This window comes from Crocodylus porosus, unplaced genomic scaffold (assembly GCF_001723895.1).
Source record: "Crocodylus porosus isolate Cpor-Errol unplaced genomic scaffold, CroPor_comp1, whole genome shotgun sequence".
Taxonomy (NCBI): Eukaryota; Metazoa; Chordata; order Crocodylia; family Crocodylidae; genus Crocodylus; species Crocodylus porosus.
Window position 1 is genome coordinate 2,541,271 of NW_017728931.1, and position 17,426 is coordinate 2,558,696.

Sequence of the window (17,426 nt, forward strand, 5' to 3'; positions counted from 1 at the left end):
GTCCGAGCCCCCAAGGTCTGGAACAGTCTGCCATCGGAGGTGGTTCAAGCACCTACACTGAACACCTTCAAGAGCAAATTGGAGGCTTATCTTTCTGGGATCCTATGACACCAGCTGACTTCTTGCCCTTTGGGCAGGGGGCTGGACTCGATGATCTCCCGAGGGCCCTTCCCACCCTAATGTCTATGAAATCTATGAAATAGCCAGTTCCCTAGGGCAGTATTCAATTTCCATAAGCATAAAACCATCCTACTTCTTCAGTCTCCTGCCTCGTTCACTGCACACCTTCCAGCCTTTGCAGCAAATGTGGCAGAGGAACTAGAGATGGCAGCCCATCAGTACATAACCCTGCTTCATTTTCAGGGCAGGATGAATTGAAACCCACCAGTGGGGCTGAAACCTCTAGATCCACCATTCCTCACCTTTACCACATAAGCTGATGATATGACTGATAACAAAAGGAGGTTTGAGAACAGCAGGCCTAGGTAAGAGATGAGGCACACAGTTTGCTAGGCGGGTTGACACATACCTGCTGACAGCAGAGACTCAGGTGAGACTCAGAAATGTGGGTTCTGTTCTAGGTGGGGAGACATCTACTGTATTGGGCTCTGACTATTCTGTCTGTTCCCTAAGGCTGGACCCTGAGCCTTGTCCCTTCAACATTGAAGGGACAACATTGTTCTGGTTTGAGTATACTTTGTTCCCCACCACTGGTCACTTTTCCCAATGTGCTCTACACACAGCCAGTCTAAGTCCAGATTCATCAGGCATCTCATGATGCTCTCAGTTACCTTTCACAGCATGGCCTAGTCTTTATCTTCAGACTCTCAGCTTCAGGTTACACAGCCTATTCATGTTCTCCCATGCATACCCAGCTACCAGCTGCCAGTCATATTTTTCTTGCCTAACCATTCTCAGTTCCTCCCTGCTTGCCTCTTGTCTTTTTGACCCATAAATTGCACTTCCCCTCTACTGGCATCTCATCCTCTCTGTCTTTCTCTCTGCCATAGTCAACTCCACCCACATTCCCCCAGGCTCCCTGTCCCATATGCTTTCCAATCAAACTCTCAAACTTCTCCCAGGACACTTGTCCCAGTTTCGTAATCCAGCAAGCCAGTACTTTCTCAAAACCTTCATTCTTCATCCAATCTGCTTCCTCTTCACCGTGCCTCACTGATTCTTAGTCCCAGTCCACTTTCTAAACTCATTATCCAGTTTTGGCCCTTTCTGCCCTTCCCCCAGCTCCAACATACTTACTTCCTTGGTTTCTATTCCTAAACTCCTTGTTCAGTCCGTCTCATTCTCTTCTCCCCGACTCAGGTCCTGTCCTTCTTACCTGTTGAGTCTACTGGCTCTCTGCACAGTCAATCCCAATTTTCCCCCCAGCAACTCTTAGTCCCATTTTCATCTTGCCATGAGTCTCCAGTCCTAGTCTTGTGTCTCTCACGTCCAGCTGTCATCCTCTCAAGTCCTTCTCACCTCAGAGCCCCTTTCTTGGTCATTGTCGACAAATGATACCATGCTTCCTGTCACCATCAAGTTGTCCTTGGCACCACGCTCTCTCTTGTCCTACACCTGCAAGCTGAACATTTTCCTCCCCAAATCCATCCTTTTCTTCCTAGTATTGAAACACCATAGGTCTGACTGTGAATACTTTCTTCACATTGCTGGACAATTACCCACACATATTCCCACTGAAGAGACTGCTCACATGGTAGTAAGGGATTGACAGTAAATGTTGTCAAGACCAGGCCAATCTCCACCCTGACTATTTAACTTGTACGTTCTCCCCCAAGCACACCATTTTGAATAGTACAGTTGTCCAGCCTGCCCCCTTTCTATAGACGATAAGCTCTTAAGAACAGGGAACATGCCTTCCTTTATGTTTGCAAAGCCTGTAGCTCATTGTGCGAATTACTGGGAACAACTAAAAACAAGGATAATCTGTTAGATTGGGACTTCATATTGGCCTTCCTGTTTTAACTGTGTACACCATTAAAGGGGCAGGTTAGCTCAGGATGGAACCCCAGCATCAGAAGGATCCCTGCTGTGAGAGCTTTCTCAAGTAAACATTTCAGGTGTGAAGAAAGTGCTTGCCTATTCAGTGTTGAGCAGGTTCTCATAGCAGGATGCTGAACTCCAGCTCTAATTCTATACACACAGGGCACATCTACATGAGATGCTTCATGCACAGAAGGCTAATTCTACTGCCCATTAGCATGGCTGGCAAAAACTGTGCTAATGCACTAATGCTCAGTAGACGTAGTCTAATGCATATTAATGTCACGTAAAAAGCATTCATCTGTGCTAATGCGCAGTAGTGCCAATTCCACTGCGTTAAGTTAGTATCTGTTATTACAGGTACTAAACTTAATGCATCGTAATTACGGTGCATTAATGAACATGTAGACATACCCTGTACAGTTTCCACCTTTTGGCTGCCTTTTGGTCAAACAGGAATCTTTCCTAGTATAATACTCTGCTTTCTTCTTTGTGGAGCTACTGTTGTAAAACATACAAATCAGCAAATAGGCTCTTATTTTTTAATCCTTCATTTTAATAAGCACATTTCAAAATAATAAAATTAATTAATTACCATAAAGAGCTATATTTAACAGGATCCACAATATGAATTTTTTTTTTATAGGCACCCATTCAGGAAAGCATCATTGTACAAGACAGAATTGAAGCTTGGGCTTACATCAATACATATCTGAGCCAAAGGGCTTTTCTGAACCGAGCCACTGTCTGTAAACTGTTCATGTTGGCAGCCATCTTTTAATCACCTGTGGGTGCCATGCACATTGCAGTAAAAATAACAGCCAAGGATGACATGGTCTAAGCTGCTCCCAGGAGCCAGGAAGGCAGTTTGCATTGCCGCATGAGGCAACTTCTGAGGGCAGAGTTTGGCCACATTCCCTTGAGGTCTTGTTTTGGCTTCAGTAAAGGGAAAAAATGAGTTGATGGTCAGAGAATTCCTTTTATAAATAAATAAATAAAACCATAAAAGGAATCTGTCATTACTAAGTTGGTAGCAAACTTGGCCATATTTTCAAAGCTGGAATTCAAGGCCTCAAAAGGATTTGTCCAGAGGCATTTATATTATTATAATTATACTTAAAGCTGGCTGGGGGCGGGGAGTGGTGAAAACATGTCACATGCGTGTTTGGAAATGCACTGGTTCTGCAGGGCTTTTTCAATGTCAACAAAATATTCTAAAAATCCAGGGAAAAAAACACAAAACTTTGGGGAATGTGAGTCATTGCCAGCCCATATGATGCTGGGATGCTGGTCACCCTTTCTATTAGCAGTGGTGATATCTAACAGTTCTACAGCACTTTCTAGCACTAGATCTCAGTGCACTTTACTAAGGAACTCAATGTTGTTATCCCTCTTTTGCATATAGGGAAACTAACGCAGAGAGAAAGGAAGGAACTGGCCCCTGGTTATCCAACAGACTAGCAGCTGAGTCAGCAGTAAAACCCAGGTTGCCTGAGCCCCAGCCCAGTGCTGTATCCCTTAGACAGCATGGCTTTTCTCATGTTATTCCTGTTAATTTATATAGAGGTCACACCTACAATGCCCAGTCATAGACATCATTGTGGCAACCACTCTGGTATTCAATGGAGCACTAGCTCCCTATTTTTCCCTGAGGCCACATTTCACTGGAAGGTGGGAACAAAGTTGCAGTGACCTCCCCAGCCCATGACACATCTGCGAATGACAGGTCTGAATATTTCCTACATGGGACAATATGAGAGAAGGCTCCAGGAGGCCCAAGTGGCACCAAGGGAAGCAGAAGGGAGCAGCAGAAGGAAAGATAAGGATTCTGCAACATGAATGGAATGGAGAATTGAGCATACCTGTGTAATTCTTGGTGATTAGTCTGAAATATCTTTGGAGGAGAGTGTGTAACCAAAAACCCCAAGGCAATGCAGGGGATGCAAAAACCTCCTTTTGTGTTAGTTCTTTATGTGTTTAATTTAGAAATTTTAGCCAAGCCATCAGTTTTATAGCTGAAGCCCAGTCCCATAAGGTGCTGTAGCCCATCACATCCCTGCTTTACAAAGAGCCCTAATGGCTCCCGTCATTTGCAAATACCTAATCTCTAGGCCAAAGGTTCCCAAATTTTTTCTTATTGCAGACCCTCTTCCAGATTTACCAGCTGCCCATGTACCCCTAGCAGTATATGTTTTGTATTTTAACCTTTTGAATGCCAATTATTATAATAATGAAAATTAAATATGCCATTACACAATTTCTCCCATGTACCCCCCAGAGATGTGTTGCATACCCTCAGGGGTATGCATGCCACAGTTTAGGAACTCCTGTTCTAGGCTACTTGGTTCTACTTTGTTTTATTGTGCCATGGCCTTATCAACTCATTGAGTATCAATGGCACAGATTTTTTTAAGAGGCACTCCTGGGGTACAAAGCAGTCAGAGATGCAGATGAAAAGTATAGTCAGCATTTTACTGTGCTCTACTGACCCAACAAACAAAAGACTAGGAGGAACAGAAATGGGACTGGTTTGAACGACAGCAACAGCTGAGTAAGATTTACTGTGTGGCTTTCATGCTTCAATACAAGGCTATAATTTTGAGCTGCAAACACCAAAGGGAGATTTTATCCTGCTTCCCCTGATTACTTTAAAAATTGCAAAGTTATTTATGTTACTATCAGGTTATATCAACTCCCTGCCACCTTCCTTTTTTTTTCAAAATACCTAAAATTTATGAAAGTTACAAATACAGCTTATTAACTGATATTTTAAAATACACAAGTGCCGTCTCTCCCCCATCTAATACTAAAATTGGCCAGTTCGTTACATGCTTTAAGGCAGAGATTGATCCCATTTGCATCAGAGCCTTTTGTGTCATGGTATATAAATGAGAAATAGAAATGTAAGTTACAGTGACCTCCAAGTGAGGCAGTTTGCTCTTCCAGGTAGTGATGGTAACACATTATAACTTGGAAATAGTGAGAATATTAGACGTGGGGAATATTTGTTTAAGTCACTGTTTGTGCTCACTGAGATGAGCAGTAAAATCCAAAGTTATGCAAGGACTGAAGTCATCAAACATGACAAGTGATTTTTGGATGCCATGGTTTGTGGGTCTTGACCTGATTTTCAGAAAGGGCTGAGCACATACCCTTTGGAAACCAAGCCCCTTTAAAATGTCTTAAACAGAGACATCCAAAATCATTAGTCACTTCTGAAAATTTTGAGCATTGCATGTTTGAGGAGAGCACGAGAGAAACATGGTCAGTACATCTTGGAGTTGATCAACCCACTGCATTTGACTGCAGCTGGATTGCAGGCCCTAAAGGCTTTATACTATTTCTTCCTGGATCCTACAGCAACGTCCTGGAAAGAATTTAGAGGGAGATTATGCTTATCTGGACAGTGTTTCCACTCTGAGCCATGACTCCCAATTTCCAAGCCATCCAGAGGCTTAGTATACAGTGAACTGGCATACATCCACAAATGTGCTGTGCTCTACTGCAGGATGGGTGTCATGGTAGCTGCGTCCCTAGTCATCTCTGCAGCTCAAGCAGCTTAAACATATTCTCTTTCAACTGTACAGTCATCAAAGTCACATTCCCTAAACACTGTTTGTTTAGCTGCTGTGTCTGATTTATTTGCCTTACACTTGGAAGCGAGAGAGAACAAGGAGGAGTAGGAGAAAAATAAGAGACCATTATACCAGATAAAAACATGGTATCAATTCAGCCCTTAAGAACATAAATCATGCAGCCTTTCCAAAGCATACTTGAATAGTCAGGCAGAGAAATGTGAATGGAGACTGCTGCGTGTGCTGTGATGGCTTCTATCATTCCTTGACTGCCAGCTAGTGTTCTGGATCTGTAGTGAAGTGAAGATGCATAATTGCATAATTTCACCCGTGCTTAATTTCCAATCTTGCTCTCCTACGTTGTGCTTTCTCTTCTTCATGTATCTGGGCCTCAGAAGTTCTCCTTACTTCTCATCCTTTGGCTGGGATAGTATAGGGTTTTCAAAAGCACTCAGTGTGGGCCCAACTCTTCTCATTAAAGCCACTGAGCAGAGTTAGACAGTCACAGAAAATCCCACCCAGATTCTTCATCCTTTCTTGTGGCTCTACTACTGTCTTCAGTATCTGTCTTCCAGTATTTCCTGTTCATCCAAAAAACAGAATCTAAAGACTGCTGCAGTTTCAGAAAAGCATGAAGAATCAAGTGGGAATTTCAAAAGTAGTTTAACCCTCATCCATTTTCATGAAACGGTAACTGTTGGTGGTCTCATGGGGTAACTTGTTACCCCACCCACATGAACAAAATGGAACCAGTAACAACAGTATAAGTGTATCAAAAGCTATTTATTAAACATACAGATTGTTTGAAAGGGTATTTATGATGATTTGAACCCAAAATATTATTTAACTAGATCTATGAACAAAATTTAAACTTCTTTTAGAGTTTCAAAATGTGAATGAACGATTTGCTAAGTCTGCAGTTCACACTGTTTTCCAACTAACAATTACTTCCAAAACATTTCCTAACTGTTTTAACTAAGTATTGCATTCCTCACAAAGCAGCAGTGATGTACTGTGGTGCACACCAGCAAATCACTTACAATCTTCACATTGTTTCCAAGTTTGTGGTCATCTGTCTTTGGACAAAAAGCGCAATGTCCACTCATGCTTGCAGAAGGCTCTATTGGGGTGTGTTGTGGCAATTTGTAATTTAGGGCAGTCTTACCAGACTTGACAGACAGATTACACATGTCCATCATCCTTCATTATATTTGTCTGTCAATTCACTGTTCTCCAAGCTTCTGCAAAAAAAGCACCCTCTTCTTAAATATGATCTTTGCTTCCAGTTTGTGTTGTGACCTAGGCAAATGATGAGGCTGGCAATGGCAGCCACATCCAGCATATTGAAAAATAATGTCATTGGCCACCTGTTGATTTTCCATCTGCAGGTGGTCATATGAACTAAATGGTCAAGGTAATCCACCCCACCCTTGCTTTTATTGTGGTCATGGCTTTCTTTGCTCTCCACCCACTGACAAGTCATGGTGCATGCTTGACAGCAACAGCACAACTTCGGACTTCTTTGGAACATAGTAAACTCGGATGAGTTCCCCACCAAAAGCAAAAGCAGAGTGGAGGATGGCCATCCATTACTTACCATAGATACCTGAAGTGGACATGAATGAGGTGTGAATAAATGCTGACCTTTCAGATGCATCCACCCAAAGTGGCCAAACAGGTCTAGGCCTGTCATTTTTACAGAAATTGCATTGGGGTAACCCCCAGTGCATTAACATGGGCTTGGGGTAAGTTGTTACCCTATAAGGAAAAACACATTCACGCCTGGAGTAACATGTTACCCAGGGCAGTTTTTCATCCACAGAGAGTAAACCATTCATGTAAGCTGGCTGTTCTTTGGAGATATTGTGCACTGTGGTGCAGTGTCTTAAAAATAAAAATTTTAAGATACTGCACAAAATATGCATCTAAGGTAGGAAATTACCCCTTGGGGATGTATAAAGGTTAAACTATGCTCCCACTAAAGTGAAAGTAGCTTTAATAAAAGGAGCTGCCACTAGCCCACCATGTTGGTCTCTATAGAAGAGTTCTTAGGTGCAGTACAACTTGCCTTTATCCCATGGTAGGAGATGCACATACCCCATCTAGCACACATGTTCTGAGGCAGTTCTGTATCTGTCTCATTAAAGAAACAGATTGTTCTGAATGGGATTTGACGGTCTCTACTGCTGCCATGTAGTGGAGTCTCTACTGTTGCCATTTGGGAGGAAGTTCTTCTAGTTTTCCAAGTGGCGTTGCTTCTTTACAAATTCTTTGTCAGTGACTAATGGTAGCTGTTCCATAGATAAGGCTAGAGAAAGGATTGTCTAGTCTGACCTGCTCTATAACACAAGTCATAGGAGCTCCCTGATTCAATTTCTGGTTGATCAAAAGCCTATCTTTTAGGAAAACTTCCAGTCTTGATTCAGTTATTGGTAGTGGCAGAATATTTACCCCAGCTCTTGCTAAATTCTCAGTAAAGTTGTTTATGGTCAGTTATCCTCAATGTCAAAGTAGAAATAAGATGAAAATGTTTAAATACTTCTATATTCAGATCCCAGCTGTGGGACTTTTGTTACACTTGTTCCTGCCATGTTGTCTCCAATACCTGTTGTTAGCTACCCACCTAGTTGGGGTGGGAAAGTGGTACCTACTTAGAATGTCATTTCTTGCAGTTTTTCAACACTTCATTCAGAAAGAGCCCGTGTTTACTTCAGTAATCCTGTTAGTCTCTCTCTTGCTCAAGCCTCTGGGAAGTCAATGGTCAGTTTTCATTACTGTGCCTAGAAACCAAATACACCCAAATGTCAAAATCCAGTGCATTACATTGGCTGCTATTCCTCCCCACTGGTTGTCTTTTTTTTCTAAATAAATAAAATGAATGTTGAGAGTTTTCTCTCATCGTAGCCACTACTCAAATATATGTAATAGAGGAATGCCTCTCAAAAAGTGGTAAGCTAAATGGTGGAGGGTTGTCTCTGCGAATGTGAAAACTTTCTGTAATAAGTAGGAGTTATAAAAATAGAAAAAGCTGAAAAAAGGCAGCTGGGAACAAGAATTTAATAACCTGCTAGAATATTGCTTATTGCAGGGATCAGAATGTTATAATCTATTTATTTTTATATTTCATTCTCCTATGTAGTTTGATTGCATGCATCTTAATCTTTTAAGCTTTCATTTCACTGACGACAAGTCATGCAGATTGGCCCAGCTTCTGACCTCTCTTTTTGGGATTGCATATATGAGATCTTCCCCTCTAACTTCTTTTTTTTTGGTATGTAATAACCACTGAAAAATGTTTTACAGCAAGTGTGGGTCCAGAGTGGGTGGATATCATTTTCACATCCCACCTTTCCCCACTCTAGCTCAGCAGCTCCAGTTCCCCACAGCTGCAGAGTCAGAACCACACCACAGGAGCAACAGTGAAGGACTTCTTTAAATTTCATGAAACAAATAAGAATTGCACACCCCACCCATGTCTTGGCACCCCTTTCTCCTCCATGCTCAGTTGGCCCCTCCCTTCTCCCTCCCCCTCTCTACTCAGGCCTATGGGTGCAAAAAGGGAGGACGTGTCCACTGCTGCTGCTATCCCTGGATGACCCAGGGACATGGGGAGCCACAGAGCCACTCCTGCCCCACTCCCTGTGCAGCCACTCTCCACAGGCCTGGGGCAGGGGAAGGATGGGAGGAGAAGGAAGGTGCTGCTGAGCACAGAAGAGGAAGAAATGAGTGGTAAGAGCTGGGAGAGAGGAGGGGAGAGATTTTTTACCTGATTTGGGTACTTAAGGAAAAGTCTGTGGCTGCTGCTCCATTTGAGGGGCAGGGGACTGGAAGTAGGGAAGGTGTAGCCACTCCTGCAGCATCAGTCACTGCTTCTATAATCCTGGATCCACCTATGATTATGGGTATGGAGCAGTAGTTGAAGAGGCCATGAATATGTACACTGTTGCAACTGAATGCTTTTTCTGCAGCTGCTGTGAGCTGGTGTTGCTCTCTTAGGGTTGAGAGAACTACATCATTTAACCCTAGCAGAGTACCGGGCCTGGAAAATGTTAGCAACATTCAGCGTTGCGTTTCTAATGGACGCATCCAAATGGCTGCACCAGTCGCCACATGCTCATGAGAACAGATATTAGTTACAGGCTAAGGACAAGTGGAAAGAGATAGTTAGCCATGTTAGTCTAAAGTCAGACAGGAGGCAGGGTAGAGTTGCACCTCATAGACAAACTAAATCAGAGATGCGGATGGTAATATTATTAATTGTAGACTGCAGAAAGGAAGAAAGGGCTGCAGGACCTATGGACAGAATAGGGGGATGCCACTATGGTTTCAAAACCAAGCAGGTTCAGTTAATATAAACTGTAATGAGCCCCTGAAAAACAGAGAAAACCTCTGTGTCATAGCATACAATGTCTTAGCACACTAGCTGCCCACAATGTTACTACGTATGTATGTTCAACAAAGTGCGTTGAGTCCAAAGACTAATCTGCAGCAGAACTGTTGCATCACCTAATGCAGAGTGAAGAGAGGAGATGTCAGTGCAGCTTCCTTTATCTCTTGCTTGGTGGAGATATGGATGAAGGGCCTGATATGGTCCATCTGTCCCCATCTGTGACCTCCTTACTCTCTCATCCCAATTTCTTTGTGTAATCAGGTTGCCTAGCCCTAAAAAACAAAGTCTATAAGTAAAAAGTGAGCAAACTAATACACAAAATTGAGCAAAACCCTTCTGCCCTTTCCCAGACATTAGGAGGGAAGCCCTTTGTCTCTGGCCTCAGCACAGCAGCCTGGTTCTTCCATGTAGCAAGCTGTTCTGCTCTCAGCTTCCTTCCTCCTCCCTTGCTTATTCATTTGGGACTTTTCTGAGCTCCTAGCACAGGGGTTTTCAACACTCCCTTCATATCCAACTGTTCCTCAACTGCCTCTCTCAACAGGGCTGACTGTTCCCTCTTAAAGGGCCAAACCCTTTAATAAGAAAATTAAGAAACCAGTGTTCAGCATGATTAGATGTGCCCTCTGTTCACCAGTTGCCCAACCTACTGTCAAGTATTTTATAGGCTTTGTGGCAATGGAGAGGAGACTGAGATAGCCTTGCAGCTGTTTACTTCCCATGCAACATGATGGAGTACATGAGAGGGTTTCTTCGAAAATGTAACCAAGGGAGGAGAATGGCATCATAGACAGAGTGGAGGTAGGAGTTGACACCTTGGGAACAGACTAGATGATATGGGGTAGGGCAGGAGTGAGCCCAAAGAGTTTTGTGTGATTCAGTAGTTCACCTCAGCCCTAAGCTCCTTCCAGCAGTTTATTATGTCTGCTGCCTTCAGTAAGCATTGCAGGTCTGTAACTGGTGCCTTGTCCCAGTGAACAGGTGGGAGTAATCAAGGGAGCTTGTGAGGGATCAAAAATTGTATTACAGCAAAGAAAAATCTCATGCCTCAACTCCCCCACAAGGTCCAATAGTCTCAGTCAACCTCTCAGTAGACATGCCTACATCTGTTCTGTAAGCTTAGCAAAATTAGCACTATTTTTTTTTTTTTTTTTTTGCTTTTACTGTAGATAGAATATAAGCATGGCACTTTTTTGTTTTTTGTTTAACTTTAAGTAAGTAGTTGCCAACCTGGAAAAGGTGGGAAACATTATACAAAAACCCTTTCCCAGTTTGTCTATAGTTATCTGGGCACATGTACATGTGTTATTAATATGAAGTAATAAACTCCAGCACATGCTGGAGTCTTTTGCTCCTGGGCATGGTGTTTGCACGTGCACCTGAGACAGTAGCATGCTGAGCCAAGTTGGAACAGCCCCGGCTAGCAGAGGGCCCAGCAGGTCAGCGGGCCAGCCCAGGGCTGCTCTGATCTGGCTCAATGTCCTGTTGGGGGCTGGCAGGGGCACAAAGGTGCTCCGTCCAGACTGGGGCTAGTTGGCAGGCAGCCTGACACTGAAGCACCCTTATGCCCCAGCCAGCCCTGTCAGCATCTACAACATGTGTGTTGCAGCACACTAAATAACACCACTGTATGTTTAACGCAAGAGTACTTACGTTGACAAGTACTATCCTATGGCAGTGTTTATTAGTTTACCGTGGCCTAATAGGGCTGTGCACATAGACTCTAAGACTTTACTATGGAGCTAACTAGTCAGCTCCTCAGTAAACGTCTTGTGTAGATGCGCCTTCTGATTTCCTTTGTGAATCCTGCATAAAATTCCTTAGCAGTTCTGGAAATCTCAGCCTGGGGAACCTATTGGTCTTATAGTCTCAGCCCTCCAGGAGTTTTAGCTAAAAACTTGATGTGGACCCAGGTAGTCTGCAGAAAATTACAACTGTCAGTTGAAGAGGAAACTATTTTGTTTTCATAGTGCATGTCACAGCAACAGATTGCTACCACCCCCATCTAATACCAAATACACCAGTCAGACTGGGTGTACTGAGCATAGGCCCAGCAAGATCCAGTCCCAGTAGGAAGTAATCAGGGAATTTGTCTCAGTCATCCCTCAGAAAGAAGGCTCCACCTGCACTAGTCTTTTTAAGCCCAGAGCAGACAGCAGCAAGGTGTTTGAGCAATAGACCTCACTATGCCCCTGACCTGCTTTGACCTCCTAACCTAACCTTGACTCTGGTGCTTAATGTTGCCTTGTGACTCCTGGCTTGTGTGCTTGCAACACAGGTGACCCATGCCATGACTGACATGCCCTAATCCATTATACTGGGAGACCAGGTTCAATGGAATTTTGCAAAGAATAAGTGGCCAACAACAGCCTAAGGACCTGAATACTCATCAAACTCACAGAAAGTTGTTTCACTGAATTTGTAGACTTAGACCCATTTATGCAGTTATTTGTTACCAAGTCCAGCCCCATTGACTTCAGAAACTGAACCATGCCAGGTACTTACTTAGTATTGTATCTTTCCTATACATGTTCTCTATCCCAAACTCTCCCTCTTTCCTGCCTTTCTCCTGTCACCTCTTGTAGTTTTAGCCCATTTGCCATTTCACTATTATTCTCCCCATGTTGCTATTATTCTCCCCACTTGTATCCTACACACAGTTCCCTCCCTCTTCCTCACCACTGGGATCACCCATTCCCTCATCCAAACTCCATTATCCAGCCTGCTGGGCAGTAAGTAGGCTTTGACAACGTTGCAGAGCTGTGAAGGTACAGTCTAGCTTCAGGGACCTTGGGGTTGATTAAGCAGTGGTTAGGAGTTCCCTTGTCCATATTGCTGAAGCCACCCCAGTTGTGTCACACCTTTGGGGATATTGGTACCATCTTCATGAGGATCTTGGTGTGGCTCTCAGCCCAAGGGGAGCTGGGTGAGTCAGCTGGATTCCTTGCATCCTAGAAAGACTGTCCAAAGTGGCTGACAATTCACACTGTTCCCTCTGCAGCTGAATGCCTCAAAGCTCTCCTGCTCAGTGCATTTTGGAGCTGAGGCTCAATGGTAGTGATATTCAGTAGGTGCGTCTACATGTGTAATTAATGCACCTGAATTTTCCACACAGAAATTTCAGGAACATTAAACTGTGCCCCTGCATGCATCTGAACATTTGCCTATCAGAAGCAAATTTGCTCCTGACAGGAGTACTTCAGCCTAGGGCTGTTCCTGCCCTATTCTGCCCCACTGCAGCAGCCAGGGGGAGCTCCAGGCTCCCTTGGATGCCACCACTAGACTGGCAGGAGGCATGGGGGCTGGTCCCAATCTCCGTAGGGTGGGGAATTGCTGTCCTGGCTGCTGAGCAGCTGCCCCCCAGCCACGTGGAGATCAAGACCCATCCCAGTCTTCACAGGGCAGGGAGAGCTGTCCTGGCTTCTGGGCTGCTACCTCCCAGCCACATGGAGATCAGGATGGGTCAGGTCCCAATCTCCACATGGCTGGCAGGCAGCATTCTGCTGAGCAGAGACAGATCTCCCTGCCTCAAGTGGCCCCCTGCTGCCTAGGCTGACTGGGAAGTTTGCTCCCAGTCAGTGTCTATACATGCCCTTCAGTGCATTAGTTTAATGTGCTCGTTTCTAGTACCTGTATCTACAGTTACTAGAAAATGGCACCTTAGACTAATCTACTTTGCAGTAATTGCTGTGCATGTGTAGACAGTGATGCTTTACTGCACATTAGATTAGTCTGATGCACAGTCAAGCATCTCATTTAGACACACCCATCGAGTACTGTTGAAGCAATAAGGAGATGCACAATAGGCAGCTAGTATGCAAGAAGGAGAGAGAAAAGGGAAAGTGTTGATGCCAAGTGCATCCTGGTTTAACCATGCAAACAGTATAATAGCAAACCGCTGTCCAAGAAGGACTCTGAAATTTCAGCCTGGGTTGTTGCTGCAAAATAGTAGAGCAGTTCAGCATGCTAGGAAGGAAAATTAGATGAGGAGGTTAGGCTGCAAAGTTATTAAATCTTCTGGTGCAGAGTGGTTTGACAGTGATTTCACTCTGACCTATGAAATGGTCCCATCCTGTCCCAAGAAGGAGAAGATTGTTCACAGTGATGCAGAAAGTATTTCCATTTGTTATGTTGAATGAAGCTAGGAACTTGGCTCTGTTTTAAGCAGCTTGAGTTGAAGAGAGGAGTGAATTTATCTAGCCTGGTCTGTATTTTGTTCTTATGATCACTGTCAAATCTAGGAGCCTGAAGAAATATTAACGGATACCCACACCTCAGGTGTTTCTAAGTTTCACTTGAAAACTGTGCACAATGGATGTACTTGATGGTAAGAAGAGTGTTACTTAATAATAATAAAAAAAACCCTACAGCTAATCCCATCACCACACTTCTCCTAACCCAGCTCTTTGTGCAGCATTTGGGGAGAAGTGGGAGACCTATTCTCATTTCCACCCAGGTCCCTTTACTATATGCTCTGACAGGTTCATCTGATCTTACCATGGCCTTTAATTACGTTTATGTGGACTTTCAGGCTCCAGCTAGATGAGTATAAAAAGGACTTTGTGCAAATGAGAAAGGGGCTCAATTATCTCTGCATGTTTATTTGGAAGCTAATGATTTTTAGGTTCAAAACTGCCTCCACTGATTCCTTTTCCATGGCAGGTGGCAGGGAATTATTTCCCAAAAGTGGGAAAGTGTTTTCAAATGTGCTTAGCTATTCACTTCATAGGAAAAACAGCTCTCAGGTCATTAGTCTCCTGCAGATCTCCTTTTCTGGAGCACTGTTGTGCAACAGCAGATGCTGAACGATTGCAAGGAGTTTCCTTCTTTCTTGTATATGTATTTGCAATTGTTATCTACATTGAATTGAGCAGAAGATCCCACCCTTGTGATTCCCATTGTTGCTGCTTCCTGTTTTATTTTTGGCCGTGACCTTTCATACTCCACCAAGTCTGCATCCCGTGAATCACAGCCATAACCTTTGGAGCTTTCTTTGCAGCACGTTATACTTCCAGACGCATCAACAGCTAGAGCTGGATGCTGCCAGGTGCTGGGAATCCTTAGATGAATTGAATACTTGTAGGTCTTGTTGAATTCAAAGTCCACCAAAGTTAATGGAAAAAATCCCCTTAACTCTACTTAACTTTGGATCCTTTTTCAAAAAGCTCTGTCCCAAACAAGTGTACAAATTAAATTCCTAACCATTGGGGTCTATGCCATGCTAGTGGCCCTAATTAATGGAGCAGGGTAGAGACTCCAGGACCTTTCTAAAGGATGGGTTGCACGCTAAGATACAAGAAATGCAGCCTGCAGGTTTGATTGTCCCCTCATTCATCTTAATGCAAAGCAAGAGAAACTCTGTTGAAACCTGTGAGTTACTTTGGTACAAAACTGGTATAAGAGAGTAGTCAGGTCCACTCATTCAATGACTGACTCCATCTAAGGCAGCTGGCCATCCCTTCATCCCCCTAAACTCTGAGCACCTCAGAATATAATGGGCTTTTGCTCATGCACACCCCCATGAGGTAAGGAAATTCTATCCTCCCCTAAACTGTGAGGCACAGAAAGGTTATATGATATATCAAAGGTGAGATGATGTTGTTGCCCTGGTGGCAAAGGGAAGAATTCTTCTGGGTTTTACCTTTTATTGAACAAACTGCATGGTTGGGATGGACATAGGCAAACTTTTGGATATTACGGTATGCTTCTTCAGGCCTCCAGGAGAGAAGTAGACACAGCAAAGCTTGAGATCACACAAGAAGTCTGTGGGGAAAAAAGAATGGGAAGTTGGGCCATGTCCATCCCAGGCTAATGCCCAACTCTGCACCATCTTTTCTCCCTAGTGTGGCATATATTGACCGGAATCCTAGGAACTTGGGACTGGAAGGGGCTTTCTAGAGCTGCAAGCTCAGTGTCCTGCATTCACAGGCAATTATTTACCCAAGCGTTCCCCAATATTGCCACTGCAAACCAAACTACAAAATGCAAAACCAAAAATGGCAAGAAGACCCTTATCTTGTGCCATGTGTAAAAGTTGGGGAGACGAGTGCTTTTCCAGTTCCCTGCTCCTATAATGGCAGGGAAGTAGGTGGTTAATACATTCTCAGAAGACCCTACAAGAAGGAATGTGCCGCACACTGCAGAGGAAGAAAAGAACCTCTAGTCTGCACCAATCTGACCAAAGAGTAAAATTTCTTTCTGACTCTAAATATGGCAATTGATGTAACCCTGAGTGAAAAAACAAAACCCTCTAGCCAGGAAGCTTTGGGTTTCCTAAGTACCAGTAGGAGTATCAGTGCACCCATGTACAAACCCTGCTGTTTCCCTGGAAACTTATACTGCAGCTCTGCAATTGCTTCTTGCTATGAGTCAGAGATGGATTCACAGTATGATTTAATATTAAGACTAATACAAATAAGGTGGTGTCACTATCTCACTTTAATACATAATACTTCATAGAATTACGGCCCATCATGATTACCAGGCAGGTGGTGGAAGCTCTTTAATTATCCAAATATAGCAAGGAGTTCTTGGAATAAGAAATGACAAACCCAGAGGTGTAAGTAATGCCCTGTTGAAGTAAATTTAGAATGTGTAAAAAACAGCTTTGTGTCTGTCCTGGAGTGTGGAGCCCTCTATTCACAGAAGAGATATCTCAGCCTAGCCTCTTTGAAGTCAATGGAAAATTGACTCCTGGATTTCACTCATTCTTGGCACTAGATAGGTAAGCAGCCTTCCCTGTTTGGCTTCATTAATGGGCCTCTGGCCAAACATAAAGAATAATCCAGTTTCTGATGTCTCTGTCTCATGAGACTGTCAATAAGAGTGGCGGAAGATCTCTAGTGTTGGCCACTAGGAAGTGGGACAGCCCCTTTATATATAGTAGCACATAGCCATGAGCTGATGCACAACTTTCAGCCATAACCCACCTAACTGGGATGCAGCCTGGTCACTCAGGGTGGAGAGGATTTTGTACACTCAATTCTTGGAGCCTCAGCCTTTTCATCTACAAGTTCAAGGTCAAATTCCATGTTGAGGCAGAAAGCTTCGGAAGGGAAGAGTGGGCCACTGGTTCAGGCATTAGTCCAAGATTTAGGAGATATGGATTCATGTTTCTTCTCTGCCACAGACTTCTGATGGGAGCTTGCTTGGTTTCTTTATCCTGTCAGATCCTTCCCTGTCAAATGGAGAGAATAGCATTTCTTTACCTCAGTGGGATGCTTAGACATTCAGGGTTGGAAAATGCAGTATCTTTGCAGCACTGTAGTAATGGGCCCTCAAATAAGTAACAAAGGCATGCAAACCACTGTCCACCTTTCCATTTTGTACACACTTGTGGCCAGATTCTGCCCCACCTATTAGTTGTCTATGTGACCATAGGCACCAAAATGTGATCTTATGCCACCCTGCTAGAGTCCCTTAAATGCCATTAATGCATATGGTGGGTGGGTGCATCCTCCTCC

The 17,426-nt window shown here is 43.7% G+C and overlaps 1 protein-coding gene and 1 long non-coding RNA gene across 5 annotated transcripts in view; one reads left to right on the forward strand and one right to left on the reverse strand.

Moving 5' to 3' along the window:
- Positions 1 to 1,186, reverse strand: part of LOC109316184 — a 7,012-nt gene extending 5,826 nt beyond the window's left edge. The window contains exons 1-2 of the long non-coding RNA XR_002102747.1: positions 1,175 to 1,186; positions 963 to 967 (exon numbers count right to left, since the gene is read on the reverse strand). This is a non-coding gene — a long non-coding RNA (uncharacterized LOC109316184). The remainder of the gene's footprint in view (positions 1 to 962; positions 968 to 1,174) is intronic.
- Positions 1 to 17,426, forward strand: part of SLC24A3 (solute carrier family 24 member 3) — a 441,617-nt gene that overhangs the window by 342,625 nt on the left and 81,566 nt on the right. The gene's annotated exons all lie outside the window — the stretch shown is intronic.